The following is a 5,225-nucleotide window of genomic DNA, read 5'->3' as shown; positions in this document are numbered from 1 at the left end:
AGAAGAGGGCGTAGGTGAGAGAGGTGAGCCTGACAAGCACTGGAGCTAAAAGCAGGCGGGCTGGGGTGGGTGTGGGGTCCCAGAAGCCAGCTCCTAGTTTATAGAACACCCAAAGGGGATCACTTTGTAACACACACACTCTCTTCCCATTACGTAGCAAAATTATTTTCAGAAATAACAAAATGTGAATATGTTCTGTTATTGGACTTTGTACATATAATTATGTGAGTTAAGCTTTTTGAACCCAGGGCCTCATACATACGAGGCAAGCACTCTACCACTCAGACATATCCCCAGTCCTTTCTTAGATTGAGACAGGGTCTCACTAAATTGCTGAGGCTGGCCTCAAACTGTTATGCTCAAATTCGGGACCCCCAAAAGACCACCAGAGACCAGGATCGATGTAAGCAGCAAAGAGATGTTTACTGCGAGCTAGCTCAGTCCTCCACGCGCACACACACAGCAACTTGTGACGCTGAGAGGCCCTGAGCCCAGGATTTGCAGCAGTTTTATACATTCTTTGGGGAAGGCAGGGACTTCACATTCATCATAGCATCTCTTAGCAAATCATCACACACCGCGGGAAAATCAAATAACAACTCTAAAACATGATTAGCACACTCACTGGCGGGAACAAGTTGGGTAGGGGTGATTGGTTACTACAAGAGGGGGATTCATTTGAAATGATTGGTTTAAGCCAAGAGGGCTGTTCATGCTGAACTACATGGTATCAACCACCATAAACTACTGGGAGGGTCATCTGGCATCCCAGGTATTTCCCTGTCTCATGCTGATTGGTGGCTGCTAGGGGGTTGCTATGGATCCCCACCTAGCCTGACTGAGTCAGGGACACCTGGCGCAGCAGATCTCTCCTGTTATTTGTAGATAAACAACTTAGCAGGTGGGAATGTGCCTAGGAGTGCTCTGTGGGTCTTTCCAAGGACAAAGGTCATGTCCCTTCCTTGGACAGGCTTTGCTCTGAGGTAGAGGCTGGTTTTTCAAAACCTGTCATCCTCCTGCTTCAGCCTCCCCAGTCTCTGGGATTACAGTATGGACCACTGCGCCCTACTGGCTTTGATTTTTATATCTCTACGGACAACACACCTTCATTCCCTGCTCCCAGGGGGGTCTTCTCAGTCCCTCACGGACCACTAGGATAGGCTGATGCTGTAGCCAAAGGCCTGAAGGATGCTCAGTCAGGGCAAGTTTGAGGCTGGTGCAGGTAATGGGAGCAAGGCTACCTGCCAGGGAGGAAAGCTGGTGCAGGCCAGGCCTGTACTCAATGAGTCTCCTGAAGATCCAAGAAACACCAGTGAGAGGCAAGGATGTGCAGGGCCCGAAACAGCCTGGAGACACCCTGAGGCTCACTAGTCCCTCTCTGCCCAGGCCTTCTAAAATCAAGATTAACGACAGGCCTCTGGAAATTGAGTGAGCAACCTAGGTTGGGGCGGGGACTCTCCTGCTCCCAGTTCACCCAGGCGTTTCCACTCACTAAGCTGACGGGGTGGTCCTGTCGGCCAACACTCGCTCTAGGGAGCATCTCCGCAGGCCCTTTTCCTGGGGACCCTCTTGGAGGGGTCAGCCTCCCTGTAAGCTGGGTGGCCTTTCTTCTGGGCAGGGCAGCCGGAATGGGACTGCTCTCCTCAGAGCAGGCTCTGGGCTCCCAGACAGCTCAGGGAAGGCTCTCCAGGTGGTGGGAGCAGAGATGGCTGCTGTGGAGAGGGAGAAGGAACACAGCTGAGGGCAGTGGAGGTGGAGACCTGGCCAACAGAAAGACTTCAGACCAGATAGATGTAATAGAATTTCAGCAGAGAACAGCTGTGAGTCAGGCAGCCTTGGGAATCAGCGGAGGTTCAGAGCGCGCCCCGCTGCAGCCTGGCAGGGAGCATTCTTTTCCTTCAGAAAAGAGCTGAAGGAAGCAGAATGAGGAGCAAATGTGACCGTGGCTTTCCTTGTGAAGGTGAAGGCAGAGGGGACTTTCTTATCCTGCCAGCCAGAACCTGCCTGGGTGGGACTTGCCCCTCTCTCTTGACTTGCCTTGGCCTGGGTGGTTTGGAACGTTAGCATTGGTGTTTCCCTTTTAATTTGATCTTTTGGGGCCTGTGCAGGAACTTAGTCCAAATCAATGGTTCTCCTATAGAATTATTTTAAAAACCACAAGTTCCTTTTGCTGAAGCACAGGGTATTTTTTTTTCTTTTTCTATTATGACTTCATAGTGGAGAGGGAAGGCAAGGTGTTACTGTCCCCTAGAACAGGATTCAGCAAATCTCTTTTTGTAAGGGGACCAAATAGTAAATATTTTAGGCTGTCTCTTTTTGGTGGTAGTGGGGACTGAAACCAGGGCTACTCTGGCACTGAGCCACTGAGCTACACACCCACAATCCTTTATTTTTTTTCTGAGACAGGGTCTGAGTTGCCATGAACTTGACCCTCACTCCCTCTGTGGCACCCTTTTGTGTTTGTTCTTTGTCACAACCTTTAAAAAGATATAAAAATCATTCTTCACCTTCAGGCAGCACAACAATAGCCTCTGGTTGGGATTCACCTGAAGGCTGTCTTTTGCTGACTAACTTTACTCTCAGTGGTTAACAAATTTGTAAGCTGAAATCACAAGGAATCAATCTGTTAAAGATGGTGAAGACATTTTCTACCCTTCCAAGAAAGGCTGTTTTCTCAGGAAAGACTGCCCAATGTTTTGAGACGGGTGTGTGCATCATGTCCTCCCGTGTGAGTGACGAGGGCTTCCCTAGGGCAGGCAAGGCACAGCTAAACAGACTTACGAATGAACAAGGCAGAGGCCGCAGATGAAAGGAGATTAGGGGAAGTTACATGATTTCTTATTTGTGTTACACATTTGTTCATTGCATTTTTTCCGTTTTCGGATTTTATGGGTTCGATATGAAGAAATTCTTCCGAAAATAGATTGGAAAACATTTAATAAAAAGTAGCAAGATAAGCCGGATGCTCTGGCACATACCTGTAATCCCAGTGGCTCAGGAGGCTGAGGCAGGAGGATGGGGAGTTCACAGCCAGCCTCAGCAATTTAGTGAGGTGCTAAGCAACTCAGTGAGACTCTGTCTCTAAATAAAATACAAGATAGGGTTAGGGATGTGGCTCAGTGGTCCAGTGCCCCTGAGTTCAATCCTGGTACCCCTCCCCCCCCAAAAAAAGCAGCAGGATATATCCCATGATTTAAGATTCCAAAAGTGTTACAGTAAATTAGAAGAACAAGCTCCAGCCTAAATTGTGGGTAATCTCAATGAGAGGAGAGAGGCACCTTCAGATTCCTAGGTGAGCATGGTTTTCCTAGGAGTCGAGAATTTTAAAGGATTGATACAAAAGGGGGAGGGAGCACACTTTCCCTAAAATGCACGCAGCAGCGTTGGTGACAGTCTACAAGAACAGTGTTTGAAAGCTCATGCCAGGAAGGAACTGCAGGTCAGAGCCTTTCCAGTAAAGGCTGAAGGTATTTTTAGAAGTAAGGGTGGGATTGACTGCCTTTAGGGCTGGGTGAGGACCAGCTGCATGATTTGCAGGGCCCAGAATCTAAGTGAAAGTCCGAGTTCCCTTGTTTAAGAAAGTCTTAATAATTTCAAGATGGTGACAGCACAGCATTAAACCAAGCGTGGGTCCTTCCTTGCCCAGACCACAGGCTGGAAGGTCTAGAAGCCCGCCTCCCGCGTGGCCCAGCCCTGCTTCCCCTGAGGTCTGAAGGGAGGTCCCAAGGGCACAGCATAGCAGAGCAGGTGCTGTTCAGTTCCTCTTTCCTGTAAGTGCCTCCCCAGGGCTGGCTGGCACACCTCTGCAGTGCACAGTTTAGGCTCAGGGCCAAGGGGGAGTGAGGGTGTGCCGGAGGTTTATGTAAACAGAGTCAAAGAGCAAATGGCCGGTCTGTGCAGAGGACACCAACCCAGGCACTCCAGTGACCCCTCGCACCACTACCTCAGAAGCCATCAGTCTGATTAGTCTTCTCCTCCTGGAGGGGATTGGGATGGAGGTGAGAAAAAGGCCACTCCAGAAGAGCAGCCTTCCCTGCTGCTTTGATGGTGTCCGCCTAAATGTTAAGAGAGAACGAGAGAAAGGACAACAGCCAATGTCGTTTTCTCCATCGTCTCTGTACAGCAAGGTTTAGTGATCTTCAAAGTCGTAACAAAGAAAACAAATCGAAGCTAGAGTTTGTGAGGGCATCGGTGAGAAGGTAGATGTCCTAATCAATCTGCCTAGAACCAGGTGAGATGCTCTCTGGGACAGTGAAGGAATCTGTGCATATGCTCTGAGGACTTAGAAGTTGGGAATGGGCTGTTGGCCCATTGGAACCAACCGCACGGTGGTGCAAGAAGTTTGCAGAGATCTGAGTAAGAGTGAGGCGCTGGGAGAGGCCTTCTGTCTGATCTGTAGAGTCCTCAACCAGAGGTGGGCCTGGAGGCCCTGCTGGCGGTAAATCAGTGGAAGGCAGCAGAACTCTCATGTCCTTGGGAACAAGATGAAGACACAGGGACGGGGGATGACTCAGCGCTGGAACCATCCTCAGTGCCGTGAGCAAAAGCGTCGGAGTCGACCCATCCAGGAGTCTCTGTGGCACCTCTCCAAGCTCTACCCATCGCTGCCCTTCATTGGTAATTTGCACGTTAGCACAGAAGTGCGGGTGGAGTTAGAAGATGACTCCAACCTGGCAGGGAGAGATCGGCGCCCTAACTAAAGCTCTGACTTCACGTGTTGGCATCCTGGTCTCAAACCAGCAGGTGGACTGAATAAACGTACAGATGCATTTCGATTTTTTTTTTTTAATATGCAAAAACAGGAAAGGACAGGCAGGCAACAACTCATAAAACAAACAAGGAACTCGGGAGCTTTGATTGGTCATACATTAAAATGAACTAACTACAAAAGAATAGGGATCATTTATTGGATGGGAGTTAGGAGCAGTGGCCCTGAAGCTAGCTTGTCAGTGTTTAGCTTCTGCCTCCTGGTTGGGCCACCTCCTCTTACCAGCAGGCCAGGGGACTCTGCCTGGATCCTGGCTGGCTGGATTTGACTGGCCGCCAGCATGAGAAATAAGCCAATGATATAAAAAGAAAATGAATTTAACGCAGTTTGATCCAGCTGGGGAAAAGCAGCTAGATTGCTTCTCTCTAAGTCCTGTAGAAATGGTTCCGATTTATAGAAACAAGCCAGGGAATACACATGCAGACTGCAGACTTAGCCGCGTTGTCCAGAGGGCTTG

General features: G+C 49.4%; 1 long non-coding RNA gene across 1 annotated transcript; it reads left to right on the top strand.

The window, feature by feature from the left end:
• The first annotated feature begins 3,120 nt into the window (after positions 1-3,120).
• On the top strand, positions 3,121-4,769 carry LOC125615610. The gene is made up of 2 exons (XR_007346282.1): positions 3,121-3,998; positions 4,124-4,769. It is a non-coding gene; the product is annotated as an uncharacterized LOC125615610 (long non-coding RNA).
• The last annotated feature ends 456 nt before the right edge of the window (positions 4,770-5,225 follow it).

Source organism: Marmota marmota, unplaced genomic scaffold (assembly GCF_001458135.2).
Source record: "Marmota marmota marmota unplaced genomic scaffold, marMar, whole genome shotgun sequence".
NCBI classification, from domain to species: Eukaryota; Metazoa; Chordata; class Mammalia; order Rodentia; family Sciuridae; genus Marmota; species Marmota marmota.
The sequence above is the reverse complement of the archived record's forward strand: the minus strand, read 5'-3'. Positions and strand labels throughout refer to the sequence as shown.